Source organism: Sus scrofa, chromosome 13 (genome assembly GCF_054392235.1).
Source record: "Sus scrofa isolate SSC_HxYL_T2T_F1_AM1 chromosome 13, Sscrofa_HxYL_maternal_Yorkshire_Landrace_v2.0, whole genome shotgun sequence".
NCBI classification, from domain to species: Eukaryota; Metazoa; Chordata; class Mammalia; order Artiodactyla; family Suidae; genus Sus; species Sus scrofa.
Window position 1 is genome coordinate 164,820,575 of NC_139395.1, and position 22,965 is coordinate 164,843,539.

Genomic DNA, 22,965 nt, shown 5'->3' on the forward strand with positions numbered 1-22,965 from the left:
TATAACTACAGATGTGATAAATTCATTTGAGTAATAAAAAAAAAGAAAGAAAATGTTTGAAAGGCTTAAAGCTGATGATTTTTCAATTATTTGAACAGGAGGTAAAGTCAAAATAGGTAATGTGTTGCCTTGGGTTTAGAAATTGAAGTTCTCTTACTCAGTATATTGGGGAAAAAAAGCAGAAAGTCACTCTGATTCTTTACCATTTATTAAAAATCTTCTAAAGCAAAAATTGCATGGAGTAGAACATTAAATAATTTCTAAAAGGCCCTTGCTTTTTAAGGAAACAAGGAAAGCTGGATTGAGAAAGGTAACTCAATTTATTTCATATCAACATTAAATCCATCATCACCTCCAAATATTCTAAGTACAGAAGATGACAACCGAATTTTACTACACAGCCCTGCTATGAACCGAACTGCATCTCTCAAAATTTAATATGCTAAAGCCCTAAACCCAATGGGATATTTTGAAACAGAGCCTTTGGGAGGCAATTAGATTCAGATGAGGGGATGAGAGTGGGGTCCTCGTGATGAGATTAATACCCTTATTAGAAGAGACCAGAAATATTTCTCTCTTTATATCTCATTCTCTCACATACACATACACGCACATTCATACACACAGGTACAAATTACCCAAGGGTTGTTTAGCTAGAGCAGCTAGAATTATAACCCTCTATAAAGCTATACATGCTAGAAAAGTCTATCATTAGAAAAGCAGTGATAGAAGTTTGCTGGTGGTGCAGTAGGTTAAAGATCCAGTATTGTCACTGCTGTGGCTCACGTTACTGCTCTGGTGCAGATTTAATATCTGTCCTGGGAACTTCCACATGCCACAGGTGAAGCCACACCAAAAAAAAAAAAAAAAAAAAAAAGGAGTAGTGATATAGTACAGATACCATTAGCAACAGTCCAAAAGCATAATATTGAAATGTCATCTAGAAATGATGTTGAGGAACAGAAACTTTTTAAATACCCATGTAACTGGCTCGTAGAGGGCCAAAGAAAATAGCTTCTGGGAACTTTTTTTGGCAATGGGAGCTACCCTTGTCCTGACATTTGTTTTGGAGACTGGTGGAAAGAAAAAAGAAGAGAAATATATTATTATCCTAAAAAAATTAAATACTGAAATAGAGACCAATTATAGCTCCTTAAGGGAGAAGAAACATGCACACCACTTCCTCCCCTACCATGGCCACACTCAGAATTGAAGGTGGCATCACAAATGGTCATTGGGCTTAGTGTTTTGAGGAGGGGGTGGACAGGAAACCAAGCAGGGGCACTGACAGTTCTGAGCACAGAGCCTGTCGTGTTAGACAGTGACGAGGCTGTCATTATCAGGCACCTTCTTCTGCCCTTTCCTTAAAATAAGAGAGACATGGAAAAACTAGAGCGCACATGCTTCATTTCTGAAAGGAAGCAAAAGCACCAATAACACTTTCTCTCACTTTTAAAAGTTCTACTTCTGCTAAGAACATGCAGAAACAACAGCTCACAGTTGTCTAGTTCACACAACAGTAGGACTGTGCCGAAGTAGGTGATATGTTGGCTTGAATAGTGTCCCCCAGATTTCCCGGCCACCTAGACCTCAGAACCTGACCTTATTTGGAAGTGGGTTTTATTCAGACATAACCAGCTAAGATGAGGTCATTCTGGAGGGTGGACTCTAAGTCCTCATAAGTAGGGCAGATAAAGACATAGAGAAACCCAGGAAGAAGGCCATGTAAAGATGACAGACATTGGAGGCGTTCCCGCCGTGGCTCCGTGAAAACTCAAATAGCATCCATGAAAATGTGGGTTCAATCCCTGGCCTCACTCAGTGGGTTAAAGATCCAGCATTGCCTTGAGCTGTGGTGTATCCCAGATGCAGCTCAGATCCCGCAGTGCTGTGGCTCGGGCATAGGCCGGCAGCTACAGCTCCATTTAGACCCCTAGCCTGGGAACCTCCATATGCCGCAGATGCGGCCCTAAAAAGACAAAAAAAAAAAAAGACAGACATTGAAATGATGCAGGTACAAGCCAAGGGACTCCCAGGACAGCCCACAACCACCAGAAGCTAGAAGGGAGGCATGGAAAGAGTTAAGAAGGAACCAAGTCAGTCAACACCTTCATTGCAGACTTTTAGCCTCCAGAACTCTGAGAGAATAAGTTTTTGCTCTTTAAACCACTAAGTTTGTGGTAATTTGTTATGGCAGACCTGGGAAGCTAATACAAGTAAAAATGGGCAAGGACATAAATAAATTTTTTAAAAAACAGATGTGCTTCCATTAGGGGAGCAAGGAGCAGAATACTCTGAAAAGTCCAGCATAAAATGTAATATGCCACAGCGATCTTCCTCAGCAGATCTGAACCCAAGGTCACCAGGGTCTACAGATAGAGCAAGGAAGCAAAAGTAATCTGTATGTTTACCTTTGGGTACTTAGAACCCCCAGTTACTGTGGGAAGCTCTTTTAATGTGATTTTCATAAGTATCTGTGCTAGGAGAAAAGATGAAGTGACAGTTGAATAGAAACTTGGGGGTTTTGCAGATTCTTCTGAATACCAGTTTGGACACTGCCTGAAGGCTATGTTATCGTGGAAGAGCTGGGGGTTTACCTATGATTACTACTCATTCCTCCATCCAGCACAAATCATGGGAATAGGGGTGTCACACCCCTCATCTATTAGTTCCTGGGGGAAGAGAGATCAGTAGCATACTTAAGGAAGAAAATAATGACTTTCTATCCCCTCCCCCCCAAAAAAATCACAAGGAGTTCCCTGGTGGCATAATAGTCAGGAATCAGTGCTTTCACCACCATGGCCCAGGTTCAATCCCTGGTCTGGGAACTGATATCCCCCATCAAGCCACTGCACATGGTGACAAAAAAAAAAAAAAAAATCACAAGGTTACAGGACATAAGACTATTGCTACAGGTATGGTATAAAAGGTTACATGAGGGAGTTCTCTTATGGTACCAGCAGGTTAAGGATCCAGCATTGTCACTGTAGTGGCTAGGAGCACTTCTAGGGTTAGATCCCTGGCCTGGGAACTTCCACTAGCCATAAGTGCAGCCAAATAAAACAAACAAAAACCCCAAAAAGTTACATGAACAACACCATGTTTCATAAATTACAAAGCAAATCTGTGCCTTTGTCTTTATTTCTCTTTCCCAAAAGCCTTTGGTCTACTGAAATTCTCTTTGCCAAGTGCTTTTCAAGTTTCCTGAAAACAGCTTTTGGTAAATAGCCCATTATCCCAACATAGTTTAGCATTCACAGTGAAAAATGAATCTAATGCTTCTAACTTTTGGTAAATCGAGTTTCAATTACCTGGTAACCAAGTGGTCTGTTAAACTGAGCCTGAGAGAAAAAGTTTTAAACCCATTGTCCAGGGACACTCAACTGATTCTTAAGTTTTGTATTTAAAATGGTATCAATGAAATTATCCAATGAAGACTGAGATTTTCCCCTTCGTTTCTCAGGAAAGGTCAAACATAAAAATCTGGACTAAGAAATCAGTATGGAGGAGAAAGTAGAATCATTAATATTTACTTAACAGAGTCAAGACTACATACAAGACATTCATTCAAAACATGTGAATCTAGTCTCTGCACTTTCAATATTGATAACCTCTGGGAAATAGAGTAGGGACACAGGAAAGAAAAATTTTGACTGTTGCTTCATAGGTGGTGGAATATTTTTTGGCCTTTAATGAGTTGATGATACTTCCCTAATTTTGAAAAATGTAATTGTTTTATGCTGAGGAGGACTTCGGGAGGAACAAAGTGTTAATGCCTCTGCCATATGCCTCTTTCAAAAGCAAAACAGAAGTGGTAACCAAAACAGCCACTTTAGAAAGATGGTTGGACAGGCCTTGTTTACTATAGGGAGTGTACCTATGCCCAGATGGACATTAATCCCCAACCCCCTGTGATTCAGTCTACAGGAAGAAAAGGGCAAAGAAACTATGAGACTTACAGGACATTTCCACCCCTAAGGCCCCTATTAGACAAAGACTGATAGAGGTAATTGAGCAAGGCCAATAGGAGAAAACCACATCTTTCTGGACCCCACATTGGTACTCCCCCCCCCCCATCTTTAAGGAATAAAAAACCACTATAGAACAATAGAGAGTGGGGGCTCTTCTCCCCACTCCCAGCAGCCCTGGGAGCTATTTGCTTTCCTGTAATAAAGACTTTGCTTGTTTGCAAACAAAAAAAAAAAAAAAAAGATATAGTACTAGTATAGTTGAAGCAAAAGAAGAAACAGGTCACTGAAAAATGCACAGGCATATTTAAAGCAACCTTATTCATAATAGCCCACATCAGGAAACAATACAATGTCCTTCCACATTAGGATGGAAAAATAAAGGTTAGTTCCCTTTGAATGATGATATTTACTGAGAACAGACCTCATGTAATCTTCTGGGCGCTGGAAATACTCTAATTTTATCTGGATTGTAGTTAAAGAGTGTTTATATATGTAAAATTCATGGAGCACTTAGGGTGAATATACTTTATTGTATATGTGATATAACTCAATAAAAAAGGAAAAAAAGAAAAAAGAAAAAGAAAGGTAGTACCGTATTTATTGTATAAACACACTCTAGGATCTTTTGTGGAGTTTTCTGGCCATGCCCACAGCACGTGGAATGTATCCACACCACATCAGTGACCCAAGCCACTACAATGATGCTGCTGAATCCTTAACCTGCTGCGCCACAAGAAAACTCCTGTGTTGTTTAGTAAACTCTGGAGCCTACCAACTAATAGCCTGGAGGATGGTAGCAAGACTCTCCTTGGCTACATCCAGGCCTCACCTCTAGGTGGAATCAGAGGAGCAGTTGCAGCCCAAACCCTCCCTGGATAAATTCAAAGCCCACAATCAACCTTCCCCTCCTACCTGGCCACACCCTCCTGCTCTGCCCTCCAGAGATCATCTTCCAGAGGAGGAAGCAGCAACTACAACTGACCCTTGAGGGGTCAGAGGCCCCCGACCCCTCCCTCCTCAGAAACAAAGGAATTGATAAATTACTGACCCAAAGGCAGAAAGACAGAATCAGGGAAAAAAAAAAAAAAAAAACCCTAGTTCTTTTGCTTCTACACAAAGGGATCTGTAATGGAACACAAACTTACCCCCATACTTATTTTAAAAATCTATAAAATGAAAAAAACAAGTACTATATTTACTGGGGGAAAAATGCACATATAAGTGGACCTGTGCAGTTCAAACCTGCTTTGTGCAAGGGTCAACAGCATTTTTTTTTTCTTGGCTGCGCCACAGCTTGCAAGAGTTTCTTGGGCCAGGAATTGAACCTGAACCGCTGCAGTGACAATGCTGAATCCTTAACCCACTGCATCACAAGGGAACTCCCAAGGATCAACTGTATTTCTAATACTGATCCAGATACAAATTCTTATCCAGGAAAAAAACCTTTGAAGAATCCCATAGAATCACTGTTTAGTTTATGTTGTACAAGAGCGTAATCTCAACAACCTCCCTACTTCCTCAACTCCAGGCCTGACGATGCCCCTCTCAGAGCTCATTCAGTCCAAAGGTGGGAAGTGCAGGTAAGAAAGGAAGACGCAGCCCCTCAATGCTTCCATTTTATGGGCCCTACATTCCATGAGGTGACGTTCACACCCCTTAGGAGTGGAACAGGATGGTCTATTCATGGCACAGTCTCTCCAATACTTGTTCCTGCTTTCTCCAAGGTGTACTCTTCTCTCTGTTTTAAAGCTTAGCCTCTTTGGGATATTTCTAGAATTCCTCCTTCAGGACTGTTGTGAAGGAACAGAGAGGAATATAGAAATAATAATGAGGCTAGAACAGCTCCAGATCACCAAAATACTGCCCAAGTAACAGCTTTAAAAAAAGAAAACTGGAGTTCCTGTTGTGGCTCAGCAGGAACAAACCCAACTAGTATCCATGAGGACTCAGGTTCAATCTCTGACCTGGCTCAGTGGGTTAAAGGATCCAACATTGTCATAATCTCTGGTGTAGGTTGCATATGTGATGTGTGGCTTGGATCCCACATTGCTGCAACTGTGGTGTAGGCCAGCAGCTGTGGCTCTGATTCAACCCCTAGCCTGGGAACTTCCATTTGCCTCAGGTGCAGCCCTAAAAAGACAAAAAAAAAGAGAGAGAGAGAGAGAAGAAATTGTCATAGTTTCCTGGTGGTTCACCAGGTTAAGGATCCAGCATTGTCACTGCTATGGCATGGGTTTGATCCCTGGTCTGGGAACTTTGGAATACCATGGATGCCCCCCCCACAAAAAGAGTAAATTGTTGACCTATTAATTTGAAGTTTATGGCCCTGCTACTCTCAGAAAACATGATTTTTTAAATGTAATTTGCTAGAGAAATGATAGCATTAAGTTTCTCAAAATGTAGATTACAAACAAACCTACCATCCTGCTTTGATCACTGATGTAATGTCCAATTGAGTCCTAACTCTACAAGGAGCATCAAAAAATAATAATATCTTAATGTAAATACAGTTTGGGGGGCTTTCAAAAACATAGCAGCTAAGGACAAGTTCAAGAACTAGGAGTAGGCCATGACCCAAATGTAGGAACATTTGTTACCACCTTTTTCTAGATGATCACTCCTCAACTTAGGGAAACACTAGCCTTCAGCCACTCCAGTCACTTTTCCATTACTTCCCCTCTCCCCAGGTTTGCTCCTTATAATCATTCCTTTAGACACAACAACATTACTTTTACTGTCTCTGTGTTCTCAAGGCCTAGCCTGGCTTTTTTATGTTAAGGGGTGGCCTTAACATGAAACATTTTATTCCTCGTCTAGGTCTCACCTGCTACCACAGTACATGGACCATGCAGTTTGGATGAACCCTAGTTGGTGACTATCTGTTTAGCTGTAGAAAAGCTATTTAACCCCTCTATGCCTTAGTTAACTCATCTAAAAAGCTGAGGATAAGATGAAGATATATAGTAAGATTTAGATTTAGAATTACTATAAGATGTCACATCAATTCATTTAATCCTCACTACAGCCCTATGAAGTAGGTATTATCTATCAGTCCTATTTTACAGATGGGGAGACACTGAGAGGATAAGCAACCTGCCCAAAGCTACAAAATGGCAGCCTGAGACCAGGGGCCTACGGCTGAGGTGTATGGCTCCTGAGTATAAACTTTCTCTCTGCTCTATTCCCTCATATATTTGTTTAGTTCAATATTATTTTTACTGCTTGGGCATTTAGAGTAGTGGTCAGATTGCAACTGAAATGATATTCATAAGATTATGTCGACATAGAAAGAAGAGTGATAGAAGCCTCTGATCATCATGGGAGCAATTCATTCATTGGAACACGCATTCAATAAATACATGAGGGCTCGCCACTGTTCTAGAGGGTGAATATGCAGCTATGAATGAAAATTTTATGGTTTTACCTCTGCACTTTTTCCACATGCCGCTCCTTTTGCCAAGAAGGTATATGCATACACACCACTCCCCCCCAACTCCACCCCAACACTGTAGTCTGGTCAATCTGATAGGGATGGAGTAGGCACAAGTAGTTGTAGAAGTCCTAATAGAGGGCCATATTTAAAGAGGGAAGCTTAGGGGACATTGGGAAATCACTCTAAGTTATTAAATTGCTCAAGAAAACCATCAGCACAAGGCAGGCTTGCTTGATTAGTGGAGCCCTGAAAATTGCCTCAGGTCCTTGGGTAGGGGAGGGGATTAGGCCTGCATTGATATTCAGACCAAGGGCAAGAGTTTGAGGATCACCTTTCTGCAGATTTGAATGCACATCTTACCTGATACTAAGGAGGAGCTACCACTCCCAGAAAGGAAGAGGTGGGCTTTTCCAACCCCACTCCCCTTGGATGATAAAACTGTAGCCCACCGGAGGATCCTGGGGCAGGGCTTCCATGCCTGCCCTATCTTAATAAATCTACTTCTTGCCTATCACTTTGTCTCTTGCTGAAATGCTTAATTCCTTCTGCACGGAGACATGAAGAACCTAACCTCAGTGAGTCCAGACACAGGGTGAGTGATTCTAATTTAAAACCGTGGGTTCAAGACCCCTGTGTTCTGGCTAGGTTCAGGCCATTAGTGCTGTCAGTTTCAAATCCTCACTTTTTCCACTCAGTATAGTAAAACAGAGCTACTGCTCAGTCTATTCTGGATTCCTACCTTTTGCACACATCTCAGATTCCCTAATTAAACTCAAGTAGAAACAAAAGGATAAAAGAAGAACATTTTTAAAAAGAAGAAAGAAAAAAAAATAAAGGATGCATTTGGGGAGGTACCAAAGGAAAGAAACCAAAAATAAAAATTAGAGATAAAAGAGAGTATTGAAGAGTGAAAAAGATCAGACCACAAGGCAGTGTAATAACATTTTTAGTCCATGGACTTTTACACTAGAATAATAATAGGCTTATCTCCTTAGGGAGTTACAAGGGAGGAAATGCTTTTCAATGAAAGTGGTAGAGACAGAGTCAGCTAGCTTTTATTGGACACTTACCATAGGCAGGCATAATTACTACTATCAAGGGGCTTACAATTTAATGGGAAAGACAGCTGTGCATAAAAAGATGACTCTAATCAATTTAATGGAACAGATTACAAGAGCAATGAATTCAGAGAAGGAAGAGATTTCAATGAACTGATGAGCTGAGATAGAAAGGAAATACTTCACTAAAGAGATAAAATGCTAGAGTCTTATCAATGAAAGACAGAAAGGACTCAGGCAAAGGGAAAAGCAGTAGAAAATAGCACAAAACAAGATTGTAACATCTGAAAATTGCATTGTTGGAGGCTCCTCCCTAAAGCCAACTTCTCCACTTCCCCACCAGAAAATGTGCCAGCTTCAGCAAATCTCTTCTCTCCATTTTTTTTTTTCCTCTCCACTTTCCACTGGATAATTCCATCAACATTGTTTTTCTATCAGTTAAAGCACAAAACCAAAACTACTTCTGCTCTAGCTATTGCTTCATTTCTCTTTTTATTTTTTTCTTCCAGTTTTACTGAGATATAATTGACATACAGCACTGTGTAAGTTTAAGGTGTACAGCATAATGATGTGACTTAAATACATCATGAAACAATTGCCACAAGTTTAGTGAATTTCCATCATCTCAAATATGTACAAAATTTAAGAAACAGCAAAAAAAAAAAAACTGCTTGTGATGAGAACACTTGGGATTTACTCTCTTAACAACTTTCATACATAACACTTAGCAGTGTTAACTATACTTACCATGTTGGACACTATATCCCTACTACTTATAACTGGAGGTTTGTGTGGTATCGTTTGACCACCTTCATCCAAGTCCCCTCTCCTCTTTGATCACAATCTGATCTCTTTTTCGATGACTTTGCTTTTGAAGAATAATTGACCTACAACACTACAATAGTTCCTGGTACACAACATAATGAGTGGATATTTGTATATATTTCAAAATGATCACCAAGATAAGTCTAGTAAATATTAGTCCCCATATAAAGATATTACATAGTTACTGGTTATATTCTTCACTCCACTGAATGTTTCATACCTGTGACTCATTTATTTTATAACTGAAAGTCTGTACTTTTTAATTTTTCTCACTTATTTCTGTCCTCCCTTTTTCCTTTTTTTTTCCTCTTTTCTTTTTTTTTTTTTTTTTTTCTTTTTTCTTTTTAGGGCCGCACCCATGGAACATGGGAGTTCCCAGGCTAGGGGCTGAATCAGAGCTGTAACTGCCGGCCACAGCCACAGCCACAGCAACACAGGATCCAAGCCGCTTCTGTGCCCTATGCCACAGCTCAAGGCAACACCCTATTCTTAACCCACTGAGTAAGGCCAGAGATGGAACCCGCATCCTCATGGATACTAGTCAGATTCGTTACCACTAAGCCACAATGGGAACTCCTTCCTTTTTTTTTTTTTCATGGGAATGCTTTTTGAAGTCTATACTTTGTCTCCTATTCCTCTCCTCACATTCTCTCTAGATACCACTACAACCAGGCCCTCCCCTCACCAAACTGCTCCAATCAGGCTTTCAGGGACATTCGCATGGCTAAATTCAGAGGTCAATTCTCAGGCCGCATCTCATTTATTTGACTCATTTGATGCCTCTCTCCAGGAACTGTGGTCTGATGTGACTCCTAGGACACCAAGCTCCACCCTCTTGGTGATCTCATTGAGTCTCATGTTTAAATATCATTTATATGCTAATGACACCCATGTTATCCTCTCTGCTTTAATTCTTCATTTGTATATCCAACTGCCTGATACCTCTCTGTAGATGTTCAAAGGCATCTCAAATATAACATATCCAGACTTACATTTCTAATGTTCCTTCCTCTCTTCCCTTAATTCTACTTGTTTTACAGTGTTCCTATTGTTACCCTTGATAAATGGCAGCTCTTCTTCAAGCCAAAAATCTTAGGATCATCATTGAACTCATCTTTTTCTCACCCTACATCCAGTTCAGTAAATCACAATAGCACAGCCTTCAGATACATCCATAATTTGGAGCTCCTTTCAACACCTCCTCCTATCCGATTTCAAGTCACGATCATCTCTTACTTGAATTATTACAAACCTGCTAGTTGATCCCTGTTTCCACTCCTCCAGTCTCTTCTCAACACAGTAACCGGAACATCCACATAAAATGCCACTCAGACCTGGGCACATCTCCACACAGAGGCCTCCAGTGCCTTCCCATCTTACTCACAGGGAAGGGCCAACATCCTTTCTCTGACCTACCTCACAGGGTCCACTCTGCCTGCTTTAATTCTCTGACCTAGTCTAATGCACTCAGATTTATTCCCTCGATGCCAACTATTCTGGCTTCTTCTCATTCTGAGGGCACACCGGGCACGTTCTTGCTATTAAGCTTTGGGCTTACTGTTTATTCCCTCTGCTTAGAACATGCTTCTGTCTTTGACACAGCCACATGGTTCAATTCCTCACTCTCTTCAGGGCTCTGCTCTTATGCCACTTTCTTAGAAAGGACTTTCTTGACCACTTGATACAAAATTTTGAACTCGAAGTTCCCATTGTGGCTCAGTGGTAACAAACCCTACTAGTATCCATGAGAACTCAGCTTCAATCCCTGGCCTCGCTCAGTGGGTTAAGGATTCGGTGTTGCCATGAGCTATGGAGTAGGTTGCAGGTGCGGCTCGGATCCTGTGTTGCTGTGGCTGTGGCTGTTCCTGTGGCTGTGGCTGGCAGCTACAGCTCTGATTAGACCCCTAGCTTGGGAACTTCCTTATGCCTCGGGTGTGGCCCTAGAAAGACAAAAAAAAAATTAAATTTTGAATTCTTCCCCAAACTTCCTAACCTCCTTAGCTCTTTCTTGTTTCCCTTCACATTTATTAGTTAACATACAATAAAATTTACTTGTTTATATTATTATCAATCCCATTAAAATCTAAGCTCCTTGATGGCAAGGCTTTACTGCTGTGTCCTCAAGTATTTTTAAAAGTAACGCTGTTTTCTGAATGAATGAAAGATGGCAAAATTTTCACTGCAGTATTCATATTAAATAAAACTTCTATTCAAGAATAAATTGTTTTGGAGCTCCCGTCGTGGCACAGTGGTTAGCGAATCCGACTAGGAACCATGAGGTTGCGGGTTTGATCCCTGGCCTTGCTCAGTGGGTTAAGGATCCAGTGTTGCCATGAGCTGTGGTGTGGACTGCGGACACGGCTCGGATCCTGCATTGCTGTGGCTCTGAGGTAGGCCGGCAGCTACAGCTCCGATTAGACCCCTGGCCTGGGAACCACAATATGCGGCAGGAGCAGCCCCAGAAAGGCAAAAAGACAAAAAAAAAAAAAAAAAAGAATACATTGTTTCAGGAGTTCCCATCGTGGCTCAGTGGAAATGAATCTGACTACTATCCATGAGAACACAGGTTCAATCCTTAGCCTTGCTCTGGGGGTTAATAATCTGGCATTGCCATGAGCTGCAGTGCAGGTTGAAGACGCAGCTCTGATCTGGCATTGCTGTTGTTGTGGCATGGGCCGTTGGCTACAGCTCTGATTCAACCCCTAGCCTGGAAACTTTCATATACCACAGGTGCATCCCTAAAAAGACAAAAAAAAAAAAAAAAAAAAAAAAAAAGACCATCCACAATATGGGAGAAAATCTTTGCAAATGATTCATCTGACAAGGGATCAATCTCCAAAATTTATAAACAACTTCTGCAGCTCCATACCAAAAAAAAAAAACAAGTAACCCCATCAAAAAATGGGAAGAAGATCTAAACAGACAGTTCTCCAAAGAAGACATACAGATGGCCAAAAAACATATGAAAAGATGTTCAACATCACTAATCATTAGAGAAATGCAAATAAAAACCACCATGAGGTACCACCTTACACCAGCCAGAATGGCCATCATCACAAAGTCTACAAACAATAAGTGCTAGAGAGGGTGTAGAGAAAAAGGAACCCTAGTACACTGTCAGTGGGATTGTAAATTCGTGCAACCACTGTGGAAAGCAGTATGGAGATGCCTCAGAAAACTAAACATAGAACTACCATTTGATCCAGCCATCCCACTCCTGGACATCTATCCAGAGAAAACCACGACTCGCAAAGACACATGTACTCCAATGTTCACTGCAACACTATTTGCAATAGCCAAGACATGGAAACAACCTAAATGTCCATCGACAGAGGACTGGATCAAGGAGAGGTGGTACATATACACAATGGAATATTACTCATCCATTAAAAAGAACGAAATACTGGCATTTTTAGCAACATGGATGGACCTAGAAACTATCATGCTAAGTGAAGTCAGCCATACAATGAGACACCAACATCCAATGCTTTCACTGACATGTGGAATCTGAAAAAAGGACAGACGGAACTTCTTTGCAGAACAGATGCTGACTCACAGACACTGAAAAACTTATGGTCTCTGGAGGAGACAGTTTGGGGCGTGGGGGGATGTGCTTGGGTTATGGGATGGAAATCCTGTGAAATTGGATTGTTATGATCATTATACAACTACAGATGTGATAAATTCATTTGAGTAATAAAAAAAAAGAATAAATTGTTTCATGTACACTATAAGTCATTTGAAATTTGAGTTTTTTTCCACGTCACAGCTTCAACTGTGAAGACAAATTATAATGCATTTGGCAAACTATAAAAGGAATAACCTAGAGATAACTTTTTTATTAACATATTCTCATTATTGCCTGTCAAAAGTGATGAAATTTTGTGTCATGCATTAAAAAAACAATATTATAAATCTGGAGTTCCCATCATGGCTCAGTAGTTAACGAATCCGACTAGGAACCATGAGGTTTCAGGTTGGATTCCTGGCCTTGCTCAGTGGATTAAGGATCCGGCATTGCCATGAGCTGTGGTATAGGTTACAGAAGCTGCTCGGATCTAGCTTTGCTGTGGCTCTGGCATAGGCCAGCAGCTACAGCTCCGATTAGACCCTAGCCTGGGAACCTCCATATGCCAAGGGTGCGGCCCTAAAAAAACAAAGACAAAAAGACAAAAACAAAAACAACAACAAAAACGGTATTATAAATTTACATTTCAATGGCTTTTGGTAATGTAGAATATATACATACAAACTAAACTAACTGGATGTGGAATTCCTGCTGTGGTGCAATGGGATTGGTAGCATCTCTGTAGCACTAGGACGCAGGTTCAATCCCGGCCCAGCACAATGGGTTAAAGGAGCTGGCATTGCCAGAGCTGTGATATAGGTTGCAACTGTGGTTGGGATTTGACTTTTGGCCTGGGAACTCTATATGCCGTGTGGGGGCCAAAAATGAAAAATAAAAACAAAACAACTAAAAAAAACCCAATCAAAAAATGGGCAGAAGTCGGAGGGGGAGAGAGTGGGAGGGACTGGGAATTTGGCATTCATGGATGCAAACTACTGCCTTTGGAATGGACAAGCAATAAGTTCCTGCTATATAGCACTGGGAACTATATCTAGTTACTTATGATGATGTGAGAAAAAAATGTATATATGTACATGTGACTGGGTCACCATGCTGTACAGTAGAAAACTGACTGAACACTATAAACCAGCTATAATGGAAAAAAATAAAAATCTTTTTTTGTTGTTGCTTTTTTTGTCTTTTCAGGGCTGCACCAGGCTAGGGATCTAATCGGACTGTAGCCACCAGTCTACACCACAACCACATCAACACAGGATCCAAGCCACATCTGCAACCTACACCACAGCTCACAGCAATGCTGGATCCCAAACCCACTGAGTGAGGCCAGGGATCAAACCCACAATCTCATGGTTCCTAGTCAGATTTATTTCCACTGGGCAATGACGGGAACTCTAATAAAATCATTTTTTAAAAAATGGGCAAAAGATCTAAATAGACATTTCTCCAAAGATACACAGACAGCCAAAAAACACATGAAAAGATGCTCAGCATCTCTAATTATTAGAGAAATGTAAATCAAAACTACTATGAGATACTACCTTACACCAGCCAGAATGGCCATCATCCAAAAGTCTATAAACAGTAAGTGGTGGAGAGGGTGTGGAAAAAAGAGAACCCTTTTACACTGTTGGTGGGAATGTACATTGGTGCAACCACTATGAAAAACAGGATGGAGGTTCCTCAAAAAACTAAAAATAGAACTATCATACAATCCAGCAATCCCACTCCTGGGCATCTATCCAGAGAAAAACATAATTCCAAAAGACTCATGCACCCCAATGTTCCTTGCAACACTTTTTACAATAGCCAAGACATGGAAACGACCTAAGTGGCCATCAACAGAGGAATGGATAAAGAAGATGTGATACCTGTATACAATGGAATATTACTCAGCCATAAAAACACATGAAATAATACCATTTGCAGCAACACGGATAGACCTAGAAACTATCATACTAAGTGAAGTTAGTCAGACAGTGAAAGACAAACATTATATATCAACTATATGTGGAATCTAAAAAAAAAAAAAAGTAGGATACAAATGAACTTATTTGCAGAACAGAAACAGAAACAGACTTTGAAAAACTTATGGTTACCAAACGGAACAGTGGAGGAGGTGGGAGGGATGGACTAGGGGCTTGGGATTGGCATATGCACACTGAGGTATGTGGAACAATATACCTCAGTGGCCAATGGGGACCTGCTGTATAGCACAGAGAATGCTACCCAGTATTCTGTGATAATCTATGTGAGAAAAGAATCCGAGAGAGAATGGATATGCATACATGTACGACCGGGTCACTTTGCTGTACAGCAGAAATTACCACAACCTTATAAATTAACTGTACTTCAATAAAACTTTAAAAAAATAATTGGATGTAAATTTGAAGAATGTTTTAAATCTATTCAAGAAAATAATTCATAGAATAATCCATAACCAAATAATGATACTGTGTTATATCAAATCTAGGGTACCATAAATAATATAGCTCACCATTATATCATCCACCACTAAGAAAGAAAAAAAAAAAAAAAAAACCACCCATTTAATTTTTACAAAATGCTATTCTATCAGATTGCTAAATTTTATGCCTATTGAAAGCATTTTTCAGATTTGCTTAGGCATAAATTCTATCAAATAGTATTTTTGTACTTATATAAAAGGGAAAATACCAGTGAAGTAAATTGGCCAAGATATTTCCAGTACTTCACATTCAGAGGCTAACTCATCTGAATCACTTCTCAACTTGGTCTCTCTGTTTTTTCTTTTTTTTTTTTTTTTTTTAGGGCCGCACCCACAGCATATGGAGATTCCCAGGCGAGGGCTCTAATTGGAGCTATAGCTGCCCGCCTATGCCATAGCCATAGCAACACCAGATCCAAGCCACGTCTGTGACCTACACCTCAGCTCACGGCAACACAGGACCCCCAACCCACTGGGTGAGGCCAGGGATTGAACCACAAACTCAAGGTTACTAGTCAGATTCATTTCCAATGCACCACCAACAGGAACTCCTTTTTGTTGATTATTTATTTTTTATTTGTTTTTGTCTTTTTAGGGCCGCATCTGTGGCATATGGAAGTTCACAGGCTAGGGGTGGACTCAGAGCTGCAGTTGCAGCTCTACACCACAGCCACAGCATGCCCAGATCTATGCCACATCTGTGAACTATACTGCAGCTCACAGCAATGCTAGATCCTTAACTCACTGAGTGAGACCAGGGATCAAACCATGTCCTCATGGATACTAGTCATGTTGGTTACCACTGAGCTACAACGGGCTCCTCAACTTGGTTTCTTTGATGCCCATGTTTTTCCATCAATTTTATCCATTTTGCCATCAAAGCCAAAAAAAAAAAAAAAAAAACCCACTGTGATCTATGGGCACTTTCCTGATCTTACTATAAAGTGTCAGTGTAAGAGTTCCCATCATGGTGCAACAGAAACAAATCTACGATCCATGAGGATGCAGGTTCAATCCCTGCCCTGCTCAGTGGGTTAAGGATCCAGCACTGCCGGAGCTGTGGTATAGGTTGCAGACGTGGCTTGTATCCCAAGTTGCTATGGCTGTGGTGTAGGCCAACAGCTACAGCTCAATTTGACCCCTGGCCTGGGAACTTTCATATGCCATGAGTGAGGCCCTAAAAAAGCCAAAAAAAAAAGGTCTTCCAAACCACAAGTAGGAAATACAGTCTTTCTCAACTGTTCCTGAAATGGCCCACTGACTGAAAATTTCAGTTGCAGTTTTGCGGTCATGCCACCAGGAATAATCTAGGACTCCTACGTCTCAGCAGTGGTAACAAGGTCATGTCTGCCTCATAGATGACAGTTTTTGTAAGATGCCCTAGATTATGAGATGCACCTCAATTTCAAAAAGTTAAAACATACAAAAATGTGACCCATAACATATGGTAACAAACTTCAATTTACTGTTGTTAGGTATCAGCAGGAAAATCACCTAGTTTGATTTTGGTATGAGTGCACTGTTAACTCTCTGCTAAGTACTGTGACACACAGAATCTATCATTTACTACTCCACAGCATGGAAGGATTTTATTTTAGGTAACAGACCTTTAAACTCGTGTGGATGTTGCTATCAGAAGTTAACATAAGAAAGCTAAGGTCAATAGAAACAGAAGCCCCACTCAGGCTGAACCACATGCAGAGAAAATATAAGTTCAGTCAAGAGGGATGTCATGGGTTAATTTGGTTTGACCACATGTAAATATAAGATTCTATGAATCCTCCAGATTTTTCTACTGGACTAAGTTATAAGAGCAAGTGGCTTAAATAGAGAAATTTAGGAATTCAAATTTTAATATGCTTATGTTAAAGAAAAAAAAATCACATTAGATATCATTATTTAGCACTTATTGAGTTCCTTAGGTCTTACAACAGGTTATGAAATGCAGTGTTAAAGGTAATCCTATAATCCTCAGGAAAAAAAATGTTGGCTTTTTCAATCCTAGCATAAAAAGATGGTGCTGCCTGTATTATAAGTCAATTCAGACTCTTAGAAAACCCATTAAAATAGCTGGATATTATGCTCAAATCTCTTACGGCTCCTTTGGCACAAAACAGAGATTAGAAACCTGACCATAGGGAATGTTTTAGACCTGTGCATGGTTAACTTACTCTTAAATCTGAGATTGCAAGAGTCTTCCCTGAGGAAGAGAGCATTGTATCTTTTTTTCTTTTTCTAGCATAACATTGTAACATAATAATTAATAAACATTTTTATTAAGAAAACAAGAAATCACAGTTAAATAAATCTATCTGATACATAAATGTCTCTTTGAATTCCAAGGAAAGAGAAGAAACTAAAGATAATTGTCAGCATTCTACTAGGCTCTTGGCAGAGCAATCTCATTTAATTCTCATAGTACACTTATGAGGAGGAAGATTTTGGAAACCAACGCTTGGGAAACCTAAATCTGGTGTCTGAGATCATGAGGCTAGTGGAAGCAAGGCTGAGACAAACCCAGGCGGTTTAGCCTTCTCAGTTTACGCTCTTTTACACCCTCACAAGCGGCTAACAGATTATTAGTCTACCAAAACTGATACTTTCTGCCTCCATATAATCCTAGATTTCTCATACAGAAAGATCTGAAAAAGAAGTCAATCCATATTGAGACATAGGTAGAGTTTCTATTTCTATCTACCCACTAATAAACAGTCTCCATACTGAACAGTTTCTAGAAAGTTCTCTGGACACAGGTTACTTTGCTGACACCGCTAATTAGATCCTTTCCCAGGACCCTATCAAAACTCTGGGAACCTTCGACTCCCCCTCTTCACTCTGCCACTCCCCTCTTTGCCTGCCCCCTCTCCCTACCCCAATGCTGGATAACCGGGAATGGAAAAAACCTAATGAAGGAGACAGTGCTCCTGCCCCCTGGTTGTATAGCCTAAAGTCCTGGTGATTTACAATTTTGTTTGTTCCCGGAGAGATTAAGCAGCTTCCTTCAACTTCACCCATAATTATGAGGAACCCTACAAATTCAACTAAAATTCAGGGTGTTTTAACTACAATATACTCTAGCAGGCCCTGTGGCAGCCATGCTTCAACAGAACAAACCCCTAATTCTTTTTCATATGTGATATTCCCCACTTCTTTCTTTGAAAACCTTCTCATTCCATGTATTGAAACAGCAACAAGAAATCTCTTGGCTCTCCTCCTCCCTCCCTGCTACTCTATTTATAGTTCCAAATGTTGCCAGGTGTCAGCCACAAAATTAAAGAGGGACATTAGAGTCTCTCCAAGCTGCTGTTGGTACTTAGGGTATATCTAATATTTTACATTAGCAAGTCACCGTGCAGTTGCATTCATGCAACTATTCCAGACATTTTAAAGATGCTGAATGATTTACTCTTTTACAAGCCCCAAACAAAGCCCCTCTCTGTGCTGTGCACATTTAAGCTGCTAATACCAAAAGAATTGAGCCTGGGGGAGTCATGATTCAAGCTGAAACCGTCCATTCAAAGTGCCTGTGCTGGCTGGAGTGTACTCAACTTCACGTTGTGATAAAGCAGATAAGTAGGTATGCTTTAGCACCAAAGAAATGGAGCCAGTGCTTAGGATGGTAATTCTCACGCCTTTAAAAGCAGGCACACATGTTCATAAACAGGTTCAACCCTTTATTTAGAAAACAGGTAAAGTTTTAATTAAGAGATAACTTCTGAAAAAAATAGACTATTTATTACTCTTGCTTAATTAGCTTTATCATGGAAAAAAGCTGGAAACTCATGCCTACTAAATTTCACACCTGCGACAGGAAGTGTCCACCAGTGGGTGTGTGGAGGGACAGGGATCTCAGAATGACTCATCATGAACAAGCTTATATTTTGGCAAGTGTGTTAGTTAGCACGATGAGGCATATAACCAGGTACTCCATCTCCTCCCAATTCAGCCAATCAGTGGAGGGGAAAAAAAAAAAAAAAAAAAAATAGCCAAACCACAAAAAGAAACTATGAGTTTCCCAAAGTATAAATGGTCATGAGGAATTCCCATCACGGCACAGCAGTTATCAAACCCCACTAGGAACCATGATGTTGCGGGCTCAATCCCTGGCCTCGCTCAGTGGGTTAAGGATCCAGTGTTGCCGCGAGCTATGGAGCAGGTCACAGACCTGGCTCAGATCTGGCATTGCTATGGCTCTGGCTGTGGCTCTGGCTATAGCTCCGATTGGACCTTAAGCCTCAGAACCTCCATATGGCATGGGTGCAGCCCTAAAAAGACCAAAATAAATAAATTAAGTTAAATAAAACATTATGAAATTTCTGAAGACCTTTTTTCTTGAACAAAAAAAGGTCTTTCAGACAAAACGTTTTTATAGTCTCAGGCTTTTCAATAGTTGAATTTCCTCATTTTCTGTACAACTGAAACCAGTGTGTAAACACTTCTATTAAAATGCAGATTTGTACTGTTTGAGGATTTTTAAGAGTTTAGGAAAAGTAGGTTTATTTGCAGCTATCTCATATTGATTTTTCTGTCATCTTTAGGATTAACTGATTTGCTTCAAATAAGATTTTTGTACTACATGCATCAGACAACGTCGAAACCTCAGTAGAGAACTTAAAGAAATAAAATATATATAGAAAGCATCACAGCAAATAAATATTTATTTGTATCTTAAAGACTTGAAAACATTACAAAGAGATTTCTAAATAGTATAAATGACACACCTGTTTGTGGAAATAAACCAAGACCAACCAAAAGAGAAAAGTTAAAAGCTCAGTTTAGTGAAGGTGCATTGGTTCAAAAACTCGGAAACTTCTGGGTAAAATCTGAAACTGGCCCCCGAACAGGGCAAGGAGAGAAAAAGCAGGCCACTCCAGATCGGTAGTGGCAAGTTTAGTAAGCAATGGAAATAATAATAATGATATTAAGCAATGGAACTTACAAGGATTATAATGGGCTGCCGCAAAGGTAGGTCTCCGTAAACTCCATCAGAATCTTACAAGTTTATACTTAAGTCTAAGTTTATACAGAAGTCTTACCTGGGTTCAGTCATGTCCACAGTCGAAATGGTCTCAACGCCTTGCTCTCTCAGGCTGCCTCCTTGAAAATGGCTCCAGCTGTGGGAGTGATGGGTGGAATACACATTTCAGGGACATGAAAGGGTGAGGAGCCTCAAATTCCTGGACTCCCCAGTCCAGCTCACAGGTCAGTCATTGGTCACATTCCTTCATTCTCTGGATGATCTCCAACACTCCCCCCACCCTCATGCTGGCTCTTAGACTCTCACAGGCCCCTCTCTTCCACAATGTGCCCTGAGCAGTCAGTCAGGGGTTCCACGAGCATGGGAGTGGTTTGTTAGGTGGCTATCTGGCTGCACCAGAAGCAGATAACACCGGAGCAATAGAGGCACAGGCAAGAGAAAACAGATCAAAATAATGATTCCTGGTGCTCAGGTTAAAAAGCCTGAGTTGCCAGCAGCTGTAGCATGGGTTGCGGCTGAAGCTTGACTTCGATCCTGACCTGGAAACTTCCATATGCCCAAGGTGCAGCTAAAAAAAGATTAAAAAAACTACTAATCCTGTAACAAAGCAAGCCCCAGAGTGGGGCTTTTCCAGGGTGGACCCCCATTCATGTCCTCCACCTGTATTTTTATCTATAGAAAAACTAGTCAAGAATCAATTTAATCCGAGAAGTAAGAAAATACAGAGAAAAAAGAAAAGTCAAGCAAGACAGAATAGTGATAGTTTAGCTATTCAACAAATCAAGGACCTTTAGTTAGTTCTTCTTCAAAGACTATAGATAATATGCTAAGCCATGTCCTTGGAGCTGTTTTGTCAAAGCTGAAGCCCCCACCAGGTGGAAGAAGTCAACTGGATACTGCCCACAAGTAGCTAGATCCCAGGCCAGTTGGAACAAGGTTAATGACATTGAATCCCAATTACATCACACCCACCAATAAGGAAAATGTCCATCAGCTGATCACGCCCGCTCCTTGAACCCTGTAAGACTCCTCACTGCCCCTCCAATGGGGAGCACAGTTCTTGAGGCACTAGCCTGCTATGTTCCCCTCTTTGCCTAGCAATTAAAGCTACATTTTTAGTTTCCCCCAACTCCGTCTCCCCATTCTATTTATCATTGGTGTACAGAGGCAGTTAGTATTTCAGCAAAAGTCCTAGGCTGTTCTTCCTCAATGTACTGCTTTAGGGCCTCCCAATTCCCTCACTAGAGTGCTGATGCTACCCATGCAATCCTGACACAGTAGGAAAGGGTAGCTGCCCACATACGTATTAGCTGAATTGACTGCTTTACCAGGCACACATGTGGACCCACTGTAGGAAGGTATTCCCATTTGGGGCCCATCCTGTGACAGAGCAGCAGAAGCCTAAGGTGGAAAACACAGATATTTGGTAGGAATTTACATGGGAAGGTCTTTCTCTGGCATAAAAATTCCACTTGTGTCCCTATCCTTAGATGTAAATATGACTGCAGCTCTAAGAGTCTGACCAGGTCGTGCATCCTATACACGTTGGCCAGGAAAGGCAGCACTGTCAGGCCTGAGGAGATATGCCAGATATGCCAGATGAGGACCCCCACCTTTTTCCTTCTTCAATGATGAGTGATCATCAGCCAAAGTCCTCTGAGCAGCCCCTGGATGCTGCAGTTCTTCTTTCCATCCAGATGGTGACAGTGTTGAGCTGAATAATGACTGCAATTTAAGTGGACAAGTTGCCCCTGGTAGACCCATCTGTAAAGCAAGCATCAGCAGGAATTTCCCCCACTCCCTCCCGAGAGGCTGCAGGGGCCTCCACAGAACAGGGGAGGGGGGCTTCAGAGGATCTACATACCCCAAAAGGCCTTGTAGCACCTGCATTTCTAGAGACAGTGGCTGGTGGACAGGGTCTCCTCTGCTGCAAGTAGGCCACTCAGTCAACATGGGAGTTTGAAACACAGCAGAGGTAGGTCAATGCAACCTATTCTCAGTCTACCCCTTCATAGGAAGGGAAGTTCTTACCATGACAGGCTGCTCCTTCATGAGAGGCTCTACCTGGAGGAGCACTGTGCACACAGCTAGCAGCTGATGCTCTACCAGGTATATAGGGTATCTGTCCCCTTCCAGAACTAGGACCAAAATCCTAGGGGTACTCTCCCCTGTTGTCTCTGCCACAGAACCCAGCCCACACCTTCCAGAGCCACAGACACATCTACCCCAGTGGCATCCCTACTTGGGAGATACCCAGAGCTTTAGTCTGCTTCGCTAGAGTGTTTGGCTTCTCAAAGGTGGCTTGCTGCTCTGACCCTCAGTCCCATATGTTCTTTACAGGAAGTGTAAAGAACAGAGGCACTGGGCCAGATGAGGAATAAAGTCTCCAAAAGCCCCCAAATTCTCACAATAGCTTTCATCTCTTTCATGTTCTTAGGGGTTGGATAGGTTTGCATCTTATCAATCACAGCTCCTGGAACATGGGGCATCTCATCCAACCAAACGACTCCGAAGTATTTTAGAGCAGTGCCTGGGCCTTGATAATTCTGTGATTTCACCTTTTCCTATCCTCTCTCAGAGAGTTCCAACAAAGTCTGCACTGTGTCCCACAGCAGAGACAAGTCTTCATACATAAAAAGTTTATCTT

General features: G+C 41.1%; 1 protein-coding gene across 6 annotated transcripts in view; it reads right to left on the minus strand.

Moving 5' to 3' along the window:
* The window catches only part of LOC110256428 (uncharacterized), a 1,007,420-nt gene extending 986,969 nt beyond the window's left edge, over positions 1–20,451 (minus strand). For all 6 annotated transcript variants that reach the window (XR_014824871.1, XR_014824872.1, XM_084991378.1 and 3 more), the window contains exon 1: positions 20,377–20,451. The gene's annotated coding sequence lies outside the window, so the exon portion shown is untranslated. The remainder of the gene's footprint in view (positions 1–20,376) is intronic.
* Between the last annotated feature and the right edge of the window lie 2,514 nt (positions 20,452–22,965).